This window comes from Hemiscyllium ocellatum, unplaced genomic scaffold (genome assembly GCF_020745735.1).
Source record: "Hemiscyllium ocellatum isolate sHemOce1 unplaced genomic scaffold, sHemOce1.pat.X.cur. scaffold_127_pat_ctg1, whole genome shotgun sequence".
In the NCBI taxonomy this organism is placed as follows: domain Eukaryota; kingdom Metazoa; phylum Chordata; class Chondrichthyes; order Orectolobiformes; family Hemiscylliidae; genus Hemiscyllium; species Hemiscyllium ocellatum.
The window spans coordinates 846,472-860,809 of record NW_026867726.1 but is presented as its reverse complement, the minus strand read 5'-3'; positions in this window follow the sequence as shown (position 1 = coordinate 860,809).

The following is a 14,338-nucleotide window of genomic DNA, read 5'->3' as shown; positions in this document are numbered from 1 at the left end:
TAGGGAGGGGAGGTCGAGAGTGGGCGAGCACGGGGATGGGAGAGGAGTGCCACGAGGGGTAGTGAGGGGATCGGAAGAGCGACAGAGGGGAGGGGAGGAGAGAGCCGGGAGGGCGAGAGAGGGGAGAGGAGGGAAGGGTCGGAAGGGTGAGTGAGGGGAGGGGAGTGGAGTGGAGGACGGGGAGGGCGAGAGAGGGGAGTGGAGGGGAGGGCGATGGGAGGACGAGGGGAGGGGAGGGCGAGAGAGGGGAGGGGAGGGCGGGGAGGGCGAGAGAGGGGAGGAGAGGGCCAGGAGGGTGAGAGAGATCGAGAGAGGAGAGGGGTGGGGAGAGCCAGGAGGACGAGAGGAGGGGAGGGATGGGGAGGGCGAGAGAGAGATGGGTGGGGTGGGGAGGGGAAGGCCGGGCAGGCGAGTGAGGGAAGTGGAGGGCAGAGAGCGGAGGGGAGGGGAGGTGAGGGCCGGGAGGGCGAGAGAGGGGAGGGGTGGTCGAGAGAGAGGACGGGAGGGGCGGGAGGGCGAGAATAGGGAGGGGAGGGCGAGAGAGGGGAGGGCAAGAGAGGGGAGGTGAGGGTTGGGCCGGGAGGACGAGAGAGGAGAGGGGAAGGCCGGGAGGGCGAGAGAGGGGAGGGGAGGGTGTGAGAGGGGAGGGGAGGGGAGGGCAAGGGACGGGAGTGGAGGGCGAGAGAGGGGAGGGGAGGGGAAGGCCGGGAGGGCGAGAGAGGGAAGGGGAGGGCCGGGATGGCGAGAGGATGGAAGTGATGGGGTGGGTGAGAGAGGGCAGGGAGGGGAGGGCGAGAGAGGGGAGGGAAGGGAAGGCGAAAGGAGGGGAGGGGAGGGCAAGGGGAGGGAAGGGGAGGGCGAGAGGGGGGAGGGAAGGGGAGGGCGAGAGAGGGGAGGGAAGGGGAGGGCGAGAGAGGGAGGGAAGGGGAGGGAAGGGGTGGGCGAGAGAATGGAGGGAAAGGCCGGGAGAGCGAGAGTGGGCGAGAGAGGGGAGGGAAGGGGAGTGGTGGTGAGGACCAGGAGGGCGAGAGAGGGGAGTGGAGGGCCGGGGAGGGCGAGAGAGAGGAATGGAGGGCGAGAGAGAGGAGAGGAGGGCCGGGAGGGTTAGAGTGGGGAGTGGAGGGCGAGAGAGGGGAGGTGAGGGGAAGGTCGGGAGGGCGAGAGAGGGAAGTGGAGGGCGAGAGAGGGAAGGGGAGGGCGAGAGAGCGGAGCGGAAGGGAGGGCCGGGAGGGCGAGTGTGGGGAGTGGAGGGCGAGAGAGGGGATGGCGAGAGAGGTGAGGTGAGGGTTGGGCCGGGAGGGCGAGAGAGGCGAGGGGAGGGGAGTTCGAGAGGAGGGGAGGGGGGGCGGGGAGGGCGAGAGAATGGATGAGAGGGGAGGGCGAGAGGAGGGGAGTGGAGTGTGAGGGGAGGGGAGGGCGAGAGGAGGGAAGGAAGGGGAGGGTGAGAGGAGAGGAAGGGAGGGCGATAGGAGGGGAAGGGGAGAGTGTGGTGGGGAGGACAGGGCAGGACCTTGGTGGACAAATCTCTGGATGTCTGAATATGTCAGCACAAGCAGACAGGGTGGGGAAGACACCTGAACTGAGAGCAGGAGGGGGGACCCATATCCTGATGGGGAGAGTTGCTGGAGCTGCTCGAGAGGATTTAAACTCATCTGGCAGGGTGTGGGACCCCAAACAGTCGTAAGGCCAGAAGAAATTTGAGGTTGGTACAGATGTTCAAGAGAGCAATATAAATAGACAAGGCAGGCAAGAACATAGCAGACAATGAGGGAAAATTGATTAATTAAACTGCATTTATTTCAATGCAAAGGGCCAGACAGATAAGGCAGATGAACCCAGAGCATGGATGGGAACTTGGGACTGGGATGTTGTAGTTATTACAGAAACACAGCTGAGGGAGCGACAGGACCAGCAGCTCAATGTTCCAGGGGACAGATGCTGCAGGAAGGATAGAACAGGAGTCAAAACAGGAGGAGGGCCGGTGGTTTTGATTGGGGCGAAAAATCCCAGCAGTACTTAGAGGGAGTATTCATGCAGGATCGCCCAGTTAAGCGATATTGGTGGAACTGAGAAATAGAAATTGGTCATCAGTTTGCTACGATTGTATTACAGCGATAGGCAATGGGAGATGAAGGAGCAAATGTGTCAGGAGATCTCAGATATCTGTTCGAATATTAGGTTTGTAGCAGTCGGAGATTTTAACCTTTCCAGACCTGGACTGGGACTGCCGCAGTGTTGACCATTTGGATGGGAGGAATTTGTTAAGCCTGTTCCAGAAACTCCCAGTCATTGCGATGGAAAATTGTGATGGAAAAGGACAGGCCTGGTTCACAAGTTCAAGTTATACAATGGAGCAAGATAGTATTAGACAGGAATTTTTAAAGTAGATCTGGGGAGGCTATTTGCAGGTAAAGGGAAGTCTGGCAAGGAGGAATATCTTAAAAACGAGATAAAAGGAGCATTCAGCGCCAGCATGTTCCTGTTAGTGTGCAGCTCAATGCTGACAGAATTAGAAAACACTGGCTGAGTTTCGAGGCTCTGGTCAGGAAAAAAGGGGGCACATGTCAAATATAACTGGCTGACTCAAGGGAATCCCCTCAGGAGCATCGGGGCTGTAGAAATACACTTAGGATGGAAATCAGGAATGCAAAAAGGGAACATGAGATAGCTTTGGCAGAGAAAGTTAAGGAGAACGGAAAGAGATTCTACAAGTGTATTAAGAGCAAAGAAGAGCAAGGGACAAAACCGGTATCCTTAATGATCAATGAAGCCAACGATGTGTGAAATTACAAGATTCTAAACAAATATTTCACTTTGGACCTTACTGTGGATAAATACTGGGGAGCTCAGGGAACTAAACAGTGTTTGTCCTGACTATTATTGGAACACTGTGTGCAATTCTGGTCTCAATGCCACAGGAAGGATGTTATGGAACATGAAAGGGTTCAGAAGAAATGAACAAGGATGTTGCCAGGGTTGGAGGGTTTGCGCTTCAGGGAAAAGCCTGAATAAGCTGGGGCTGTTTTCACTTGAACATGGGAGGCTGAGGAGTTACCTGATAAAGGTGTTTAAAATCATGATGGTCAGCGATAGGGTCAATCGACAAGGCCTTTTCCCAAGGGCTGGGGGATTCTAAACCAACAGGGAATAGCTTTAAAGTGCAAGGGGAACGTTTCAAAGGGAGTTAAAGGACAACTGGTTCCTGCAGAGTGTATGGAATAAGCTGCCCTAGGATATAGTGAAGGCTGATAGAAATACATTTAAAAGGCATGTGGGTGGGTGTATGAATAGGAAGGGTTTAGAGGGATATTGGCAAAGTTCTGGAAAATGTGACTAGATACGTCATGCAGGAGTTGGTCCGAACAATCTGTTTCCAAGCTGTACATCTCTATGAGCCAATGTCTTGAAATGAGTCCACATTATCGAAGAGGAGGTGCTGGAAGTTTTAAAACACAAAGGTAGATAAATCCCCAGGACCTGATCAAATGTAGCTCAGGACATTGTGGGAAGCTGGTGAAGACATTGTAGGGCCCCTAGCAGAGATATTTGTACCATGTGTGATAGGCAGGTAGACTGGAAGGTGGAATTGTGGACAGTGAAGAAGGTTTTCTGAGATTACAAAAGGCATCCTGATGAAATGTGTGAATGGCTGAAAAACTGTCGATGGAGTTCAATCTGAATAAATGTGAGGGAATGCATTTGGTACAACAAACACGGGCAGGGCTTATACAATTAATGGTAGGACCTTCGGGAGTGTGTTGTAGAACAGAGGGACATCGAGGTACAGGTACATATTTCTTTGAAGTTTGCAACATGGAGAGATAGGATGATTAAAAAGGTGCTTGCCACACTTGCTTTCATTGCTCTGTCCTTTGGATTTAGGAGTTGGGAAGTCGCATTGAGGTTATACAGATCATTGGTGAGTCCTCTTTTGGAATGCTGTGTCCAACTCTGGTCGCCCAGTTAGAGGAAGGATACTATTAAGCTGGAGAGGGTTCGGATGAGATTTACTGGGATGTGGCTGGTTATGGAAGGTTTCAGTTATAAAGAAAGGCTGGATAGGTTGGTATTATTTCATTGAAACCTGAATGTTGACAGATGACCTCATAGAAGTTTATAGAATAATGAGGGGGGATAGATAGAGTTAATGGGAGTTGTCTTTTCCCATGGACAGGGGAGTTTCAAGACAAGGCACTACATTCCTAAGTTTAGAGGAGTGACATTTTAAAAAAAGATGCGAGGGTCACATTGTTACACAGAGGGTGGGATGCGTGTGGAATGAACTCCCAAGGAAGGGGTGAATGTGCGGAAAATTACAATGTTTAAAAGACATTATAATTAGGACAGGAATAGGAAAGGTTTGAAGGGATATGATCAAGGAACAGGCAGGTAGGACAAGATCAGTTTTAGAGTATGGTTAGCATTAACCGAACAGTGCGTAAGACTCTCTGACTATGATTATAATGTTGTGTCATTAATTAAGAAAGGCTGCAAGAGGAAGCCAGGGAACTACAGACTGATGACCAGACATCAGGGTGGGTCAGTTGTTGGAGGTCATTCTGAGAGGTAGGAATTACATGCATTTGGAAAGATATGGACTTTCTTTCTATGATTACGAACAGCCAGCATGGCTTTGTGCTTGGGAAAACATGTCCCACAAACTTGACTTGAGTTTGTTCAAGATGTGACCAAAAAGATAGAACACGGCAGAGCAACAGACGTTGTTTCTGGCTTCAGCAAACCCTTGGTCAGGATGTAGCATAATATCTTGGTTAGTAACGGTAAGTCACAAGGGATCAGGGAAAGCTAGCCAACTGGATACAAAATGGGATGACAGTGGGAGACAGAGGGTTGTTGTTCAGACTGGAGGCCTCTGACCAGTAGTGTGCTGTAAGCATTGGTGCTGGAATCACTGTTGTGCACCATTTACATACACAATTTGAGTGAAAATATAGGAGTCTCTGGATACCAAGATTAATGGAAGAGTAGGCAGGGGATATAGATATCGAAGGGGATGTTAATCAACTGGGCCAGTGGGCCAAGGAATGAAAGATGGAGTTTAATTCAGGTGTTGGATTTAGTTCAGACAAACCAGGGAGGACTAACACAGTTAATGTTCGGGCCCTAGACAGTGTTGTCGAACAGAGAGAGACCAAGGGGTGCAGTTACATTGTTCCTTGGAAGTGACATCACAGGTGGACAGGGTGGGGAAAGCAGCATTTGGCACACTTGCCTTCATTGGCCAGCGCATTGAGTACATGAGTTGGAGATATTAGTAACACTGTCATCAATAAGGCCACAGGTTGACCTTATGAAGGTTTATGAAACAATGTAGGGCCTAACTAACGTGAATTGCCAAGGGTAGGTGAGTCCAAAGCTAGAGGCATAAACGTGATATGAGAGAGCAAGAATTTAAAGAGGGAGCAGAGGGGCAACATTTTCCATAGAGGATGGTGCATAGACGGAATGGACTGCCAGAGGAAATGGTAAAAATAAGTACAATTACAACATGGAAAAGACACTTGGGCAGGTACATGGAGAGGGGAAGGTTTGAAGGGAAATGGGCTAACTCATTCCGTTTAGGAAACCTCGAATAAAGAATCATGCAGCACAGAAACAGACCCAATGTCTTCAGTTGTTGGAGGAGGAGCCTATCGAGACAAGGCATGTTGGAGAAACTGACGCAAGTTACAGCGATATGGATTGGATCTGGACTGGACGTTTCAAATATGTCAAGAAATTGGTGAGAGGAGAGGACATGACAGAGATAGGAACTGTTATAGGTGTTAGAATGATTGAAGACACTGATCCACAAGACGAGTCATACACACAGTGTTGGAGAGGAATTAGGGAACAGAAAGATCCCAGGCAGCATTCCCAGCATCTCATTGCAGGCCTGCATTCCCCTCTGTTATCCTGGTGCTCACCAAGACAGCACACGCCTGGATTGAAAACTGGGAACTCCCGACTCTGTCTCTGTACAACAAAACTTAAAGTAGGGGTGGTGATTGAGCCTGGGGTGTGTCTGTATTGTGCTCCCCCTCCAGCACTGCATCTATGTCATGTCCTGTTAGCTGATGTTTGAAGCCCTCTCACTGCTCTCTGATCTGTGCACTGTGAATGATCTTACCTGGCGGCAGGATTTATTGAAGGCTCCCGACCTCCCTGACCTTTGACTCTCTGGCTGACCAATCATCTTCCCAACCAGCAGTTGGCAAGTCTCTTGAGTCACGAACTCCCTGAGCATCTGTAGAAGACACACAAATAGGCATAATGGGAAATTAGACTGATACTTGTGAGGGTTACACATGTAGAACGGCACTGAGCCCACAGAGATCTGGAAAATCCCAATCTCCATTCCGGGTCTGTACTGCCTCATCTCTCTGGAGTGGAAAATTCTGTTGGCTCAGGATCTGGAGTAGCTGCAAGAGTAAGAGACGTTGATAGAGGCAGCAATTAGACCCACACGGTGAGGGACCCCACATGGAGGGATACTGAGTGATATCACCAGGGTTCAGAATCAAACAATTGTGCAAAAAGATTGGGTTTCGATTCATGTTGCACTGGGATGTGCAACCTGTGAACAGGTGAAGTGATGGCCTAGTGGCATTATGTGAGAATAGAAAATGCATACAATGTGGTGGGGCTATCAATGCTGAGATGATTTTAGTCTTTACCCAGTGTTGCAGAGCCCCAGTACAGACTGTTCCACTCCTCGTGCACAGCCAGATATCCCAACTGAGGGGCAAAGTGTTTTGGTGGGATATGGAGGTGCTTTTCTGGAACTCCCTCAGTTTTGGAGGTGAAAATAGATGAGAAGGAGCAGGGTTTTGTATGCAGTTACCTGTTCCCCTCCTTTTGCAGCATCTTATTATTGCCCTGACTTTACCTCGTACATGTTTGGTAGAGATCAGTGACATTTCGTAAGCCCACAATATAAGATCTGCCACTCTGCTTAGGACAGCAGAAATCTCTTGTAGCACAATAGTCATAGAACAATACTGCACAGAACAGGCCCTTCGGTCCGTGATGTTGTGCCAACCTGTGAACTGTTCTCAGCTCGTCCCTGTACACTATCCCAAAATCACCCATGTGCTTACCGAAGGATTGTTTAAATCTTCCTGATATGGCTGAGTTGTCTACATTAGCAGGTAGCACATTCCACACCCTTACCAATCTCTGAGTAAAGAACCTGCCTCCGACATCTGTCTTAAATCTATCACTCCTCATTTGCAGTTATGCCCCTCGTGCTCACTGACATCATCATCCTAGAAAAACCCTTCCACTGTCTCCCCTATCTAAGCCTCTGATCATCTTGTATGTCTCTATCAAATTCACTGTTGGCCTTCTTCTTGCCAAGGAGAACAGGTTCACTCTCTCAGCCTTTCCTCATAAGACCTTCTCTCCAGACGAGGCACCATCCTCCTCTGCACCTTTTCCAATTCCTCCATGTCCTTCCCGAAATATGGGGACCAGAACTGCACACAATATTCCAAGTGCGGCCGCACCAGCTTTTTTTATATTTGCAGCATGATATTGCGGCTCTGGAACTCAATTACACTATGAATGAAACCTAACACACCATACGCCATCTTAACAGTACTATCCACCTGGATGGCAACTTTCAGGGATCTATGTACATGGACTCCAACATCCCTCTGCACATCCACACTACCAAGAATCTTTCCATTGACCCAGTACTCTGCCTTCTTGTTATTCTTCTCAAAATGCATCACCTCACATTTAGCTGCATTGAACTCCATTTGCCACCTCTCAGCCCAATTCTGCAGTTTATCCAAGTCCCCCTGCAACCTGTAACACTCTTACACACTATCCACTACTCCACCAACTTTAGTGTCGTCAGCAAATTTACTAATCCATCGACCTATGCCTGCGTCTAAGTCATTTCTAAAAATGACAAACAGCTGTGGTCCCAAAACAGATCTCTGTGGCACACCACTAGTAACTGGACTCCAGTTGAATATTTTCCATCAACCAACACTCGCTGTCTTCCTTTAGAAAACCAGTTTCTAATCCAAACCGCTGACTCACCCTCATTTCCGTGTATCTGCATTTTCTCGAACAGCCTACGATGTGGAACCTTATCAAAAGCTTTACTGAAGTCCATGTATACCACGTCAACTGCCCTACCCTCATCTACATGCTTGCTCACTTTCTCAAAAAACTCAATGAGGTTTGTGAGACACGACCTGCCCTTGACGTAACCATGTTGATTATCAGAAATCAAATTGTTGTTTGCTTGATGATTATAAATCTTATCTCTTATAATCCTTTCCAAAACCTTTCCTACAACAGAAGTCAGGCACACTGGTGTATAATTACCTGGGTCATCTCTCCTGCCCTTCTAGAACAAAGGCACAACACTTGGAATTCTCCTGTCCTCTGGTACCAGACCTGTAGACAATGCCAACTCAAATATCAAAGCCAAAGGCTCTGCTATCTCCTCCCTAGCTTCCCAGAGAATCCTTGGATAAATCCCATCCGGCCCAGGGGACTTCTCTACTTTCACCCCTTCTAGAATTGATAACACTGTTTCTAACTTGTCTCAATCCTTTCTAGTCTAATATCTCATACCACATTCTTCTCCTCTACAATCCTCTCCTTTTCCTGAGTGAAAACTGACGAGAAATATTCATTTGCACCTCTCTGATCTCCACAGGGTACAGACTCAACTTCCCATTTCTGTCTTTGATTGGACCGATTCCTACCATATCCTCTTATTCCTCACACACCCATAGAAAACTTTAGGATTCTCCTTTATTCTATTTGCTAAAGACTGCTCGTGTCCTATCTTTGCTGCTCTTAACTCTCTCTTTAAATCCTTCCTAGCTGATGTGTAACTCTCCACCTCCCCATCTGTACCATCTTGCCTCATCAACACATAAACCTCCTTCTTCTTCATAACAAGAGACGCAATTTCCGTAGTAAACCACGTGTTCCCTTATCTTATCACTTCCTCCCTGCCTGACAGGGACTTACTTATCAAGAACATGCAATATCTGTTCCTTCAACCAGCTCCACATTTCTATTGTCTGCATCCCCTGCATTTTGCTACCTAACTCTATGCATCCTAATTCCTGCCTAATCTCATTAAAATCGTCCTTGCCCCATTGATAACTCTTGCCTGTGGCATGTACCTGTCCCTTTCCATCGCTAAACTAAATGCATCTGAATTATGGTCACTCTCTCCAAAATGCTCACCTAAAACTAAACCAAACACTTCGTCTGGTTCATTACCAAGCACCAGATCCAATGTGGCCTCCCCACTTGTCGGCCCTTCGACATAGTGTGTCAGGAAACCCTCCTGTACACACTGGACAAAAACTGATCCATCCAACGTACGAGATTTATAGCATTCCCAGTCAATGTTGGGGAAGCTAAAGTCCCCCATAATGACCACCATGGTACTTTTGTTTTTACCAAGAATAATTTTGCAAATCTTCTCTTCCACTTCCCTTGAACTCTGTGGAGGCCTATAAAAAATTCCAAGCAGTGTGATCTCTCCTCTCCTGTTCTAACCTCAGCCCACACTACCTGACTAATCAAGTCCTTATCAAAAGTACTCTCAGCCACCGTTATACTATCCTTGACTAATATGACTTGCATGGACCCATTGCAGTGCTTCAAACTCCATGAGGCAGCCATACTGTCTATGACCGACAGTCTCAGTCTGGAACCTCCTCTGTCCTTAAGTCCTTATACACTGCCTGCACTCCTCCGTTTCCCCTTTGCATGTTCTCTTTCCAACCCACCCCACTTGCATCACTCTACAATTGGAGCTGTCAAGGGCAGAAGTCTGTCAAATAGTCTCCCTAACCTTTTCTATTCTCCTTTAAGATTTTTAAAAAATCATTCTCCTTAATCAATGTATTGATCATCCATGAAGCACCTTAGGAGATTTGCCATTGTGAAAGATTCCATACAATGCAAGTAGTTGTTGTTATTGCTGTACATTAGGAGAACCAGGAATGATGCATTCAAAATTCTAACAAGGAAGTCACTGAGGTGCAGTGTATAGGCCACCAAATAATAACATCACATCGGGATTGGCAACAAACAAAGAAATAACTCATGCCTGTAAAAATGATATGGTTATTATCATGGGTGATTTTAACCTACATGTAGATTGGTCTAACCAGCTCAATCAGGGTAGCTTTGAGGAGTTCATTAAGTGTATCTGTGATATTTTACTTGAACAGTATGAAATGGATCTACAAGGGAGCAAGCTATCCAAGATCTGGCCCCTGTGCAATGAAACAGGAATAATTAGTGACCTCAGAGTTAGGGATCCTCTCGGAAGAAGTGATCACTGTATGGTTGAATTTAATACATATGGAGAGTGTGAAGATAAAACCTAATACCTGGGTCCTGTGCTTGGACATAGGGAACTACAATAAAATGAGGAAGAACCTGGATAACGTAGACTGGAAACAAAGATTTTATGGTGGGACAGTGGATGAGCAGTGCAAGATTTTCAAAGACATTTTACCAAGTCCTCAGCAAAGGTATATTCCAGTGAAATGGAAGGACTGTAAGAAAATGTGTTCTCTGTAATGGGTATCTAGGGAAAGTGATCAAATTGAAAGGCATACAAAGTGGCCAAAACCAGCATGAAACTAGAACTGGGAAAACTTTATTGGTCAACAGAAATCCACAGAAGAGCCACAAAGATACGTAAGATAAAACATGAGAAAAATAAACTAGCATAGACTATAAAGACAGATAGCAAAAGTTTCTATTAACATACATAATGAGAAAAGAGTGGCTTAAGTAAATGTCGGTCCATTGGAAAAAGAGAAGAAGCATTTAGTGATGGGACATCACAGTGGAGGATACCAATATCTTGCCAGTAATTAACAAAGAAACAAAGGTAGGTGAGGATTTGGAAACTATCTTTATTACAGAATAGCTAGTGTTGGACTGTTAGAGGTAATTGAGCTAATAATAGAAAATTCTCCTGGCCCTGACAGAACGTATCCCAGGGTACTAAAAGAGATGCCAGGAGAAATAGCAAATGCACTGACAGTAATTTTCCAAACTTCACTGGACTCTGTGGCAGTCCCAGCAGATTTGAAAGCAGCAAAAGTGACACCACTATTTTAAAAAGAAGGTGGACAAAAAATGGGGAATTATACCCCAGTTAGCTTCTTCTCTGTAGTGGGAAAGATGCTTGGGTTTATTATCAGGGAAGAAATAGGAGGGACTTGATAGAAATTGTCCCAAAGTGCAGGTCATGCTTGACAAATCTTTTGGAATTCTATGAAGACATTTTGAGCAAGGTGGACAACGGGGACCCAGTGGATGCGGTGTACCTGGATTTACAGAAGGCCTTCAACAAGTTGCTGTGCGACAGGCTGTTGCATAATATAAGGGTGCATGGTGTTAGGAGTAGAGAATTAGCATGGATACAAGATTGGTTGACTAACAGGAAGCAAAGTGTGGGGATCTGGTTGGCAATCAGTGACTAGTAGTGTGCCTCAGGGATCAGTGTTGGGACTGCGATTATTTAGAATTGAAACAGATGAGTTGGAGTTGGGGACCACATGTAGGGTGTCAAAGTTTGCAAATGACACTTAGATGAGTAGCAAGACAAAGTGTGCGGAGGACTGTGAAACTTTGCAGAAGAACATAGATACATAGAGTGAGCAATGATCGGTCATATGAAATAGAATGTTCATAAATGTAAAGTCATACTGTTTGGTTGGAGTAACATTAAAAAAGAAATTATTACTTGAATTTTAATAAGTTGCATTTTTGCTATGCAGAGACACCTGAGTATCCTTCTGCATGAAGGTTGATCACCAGGTATAACAATCAATTCAGAAAGCAAATGGAATTTTGTCCTTCGTTGCTGAAGGGATTGTGTTTAAAAGCAGAGTCTATGTTCCAGCTGTATTGGGTGCTGGTGAGGCCACACCTGGAATACGCCATGTAGTTTTTATCTCCTTCGTGGAGAAAGGATGTACTGGTACTAGAGAGGGTGTAGAGGAGGTTAACAAGGTTGATTTCAGAGTTGAGGGGGTTGGTTTAACAGAGACTGAGTAGATTGGGATAATACTCATTGGAATTCAGAAGAATGGAAACATATAAAATAATGAATGAAATGGATAAAATAGAAGTAGAGAGGATGTTTCCACTGGCAGGTGAATCTAGGACAAGAGGGCATCACCTCAAGATTAGAGGCATCAAGTTTAGGAATGAATTGAGAAGGAACTTCTTAACCTCAATGGAATTCATTGCCCAGGGAAGTAGTTGATGCTAGTTCAGCAAACGTTTTTAAAGCTAAGATAGCATTTTTAAAACAAATAAATAATTAATTAAGGAATACAATACTTGGGTAAATGGTTCTGTGTCCACGAAGTGATCAGCCATGATCTTATTGAATGGCAGAGCAAGCTCAAAGGGCAGGATGGCCTTCTCCTGTTCCTAGTTCTTATGTTATACATTCCTCCCTCACTCGTGACTTGGAGGTGCTGGTGTTGGATTGGGATGGACAAAATTAAAATTCACAGAACACCAGGTTATAGTCCAACAGGTTTATTTGGAAACACGAGCGTTGCTGCTGCTTCATCAGGTGGTTGTGTGTTTTGAACTATGTTCCTCATTCTTGTAACTTATGAACAGCAACAAAAGCCACGAAACAGTGCGCATGCTCCAGCCAAAAATGGTCCCCGGATGATTGATGTCAGCGGCGGACCAATGGAAGGACAGGGACGGGGCTGGAGGACCTGGCGGGGCAGTTGGGCCTCCAACCAATCAGAGTGAATGAGAGGCGGGACTTGGCTATACCACGTGATCATCCTCGTGGACAGCGCGATAGTGTAGGCGGAGAGCTGTCGGTAAGGAAAGGAATAAACAGCACAAAGTGGGAGGAAAATGGTGTTGGTCTGGGCTGAGAGGTTTTGTAAACATTTGGTGCACATCGGAAAATACAAATTTGAAACTTACTCTCGTCTTTGCAGTAAACGGGAAAATACCTCATCTCGCGATTGACTCGAGTGAGTGCCGCCATCTTTATTCGGGGCAACGATTTTCTGGGCACGTGCAGCCGCCATCTTTGTAGGGGGCAAAGTTCAGAGGGGAGTATGTGCAGCTCTCCCTGATAGAGAGTCATGGGGCAGGATTTACACAGAGCACATTCACACCCAGGGAAATGGATATTTGTTTCCTCTGGATTTGTTTTGTCATTCATTTAAATGGATGAGGCGGTACAGTTAGTAAGTTTGCAGGTGATACCAAAATTGTTGGTGTTGTGGTCAGTGATAAAGGTTGTCTCAGAATACAATGGGATATTGATCAGATGGGCCAATGGGCTGGGGAATGGAAGATAGGGTTTAATTTAGGTAAATGTGAGGTGCTGCATTTTAGAAAAGCAAATCCGAGCAGGACTCACACTGAATTGTAAGGTCTTGGAGAGTCTTGCTGAACAAAGAGACCTTGGAATGCAGGTTCACAGTTCCTTGAAAGTAGAGTCACAGGTCGATAAGACAGTGAAGAAGACATTTGGTATGCTTCCCTTTGTTGGTCAGAGCGTTGAGTACAGGAGCTGGACAGGACATTGGTTAGGCCACTTTTGGAATATTGTGTGCAATTCTGGTCTCCCTCTTATCAGAAGGAGGCACTGAAACTTGAAAGGTTTGAGAATTGATTTTCAAGGATGTTGCCAGGGTTGGAGGATTTGAGTTGCAGGGAGAGGCATAATAGGGACTGGGGCCATTTTCCCTGGAGTGTCATAGGCTGAGGTGTAATTTTGAAGAGATTTATATAATCGTGAGGGGCATGGATAGCGTAAATAGACAAGGTGTTTACCCTGGGGTGGTGGAGCCCAGAACTAGAGGATATAGGTTAAGGGTGAGAGGGGAAAATTCAACAGGGACCTAAAGGGCAACAAAAATTGTAACATTTCAAAGGCAGTTGAATAGGAAGGGTTCAGAGGGATGCCGGCCAAGTGCTGGCAAATGGGAATAGATTAGGTTCGAATATTTGGTTGGCATAGATGGGTTGTACTGAAGAGTCTGTTTCGGTGCTAGACATCTCTGACTGTGGGATCATAAAACTGCTCCGATTCGCCTCTGAGCACCTTGATGTCCACTTGTTCACTATCTAGCTTCCTCAGTCTCTGAGTGTATTTTTGCTCTGTTTAGTATTTTACTATTATGTTCACAGACCTTTCAGTAAATGAATTGTCCACTGCTGCCTGGCTCCTGACCATATTACAGACGAGGTAGTACTGGATGTGTTGAATCATATCGAGGTGGATAAATCCCTGGGACCTGTTAAGGTGTATCCCAGACATTTGTGGAAAGCTAGGAATGTG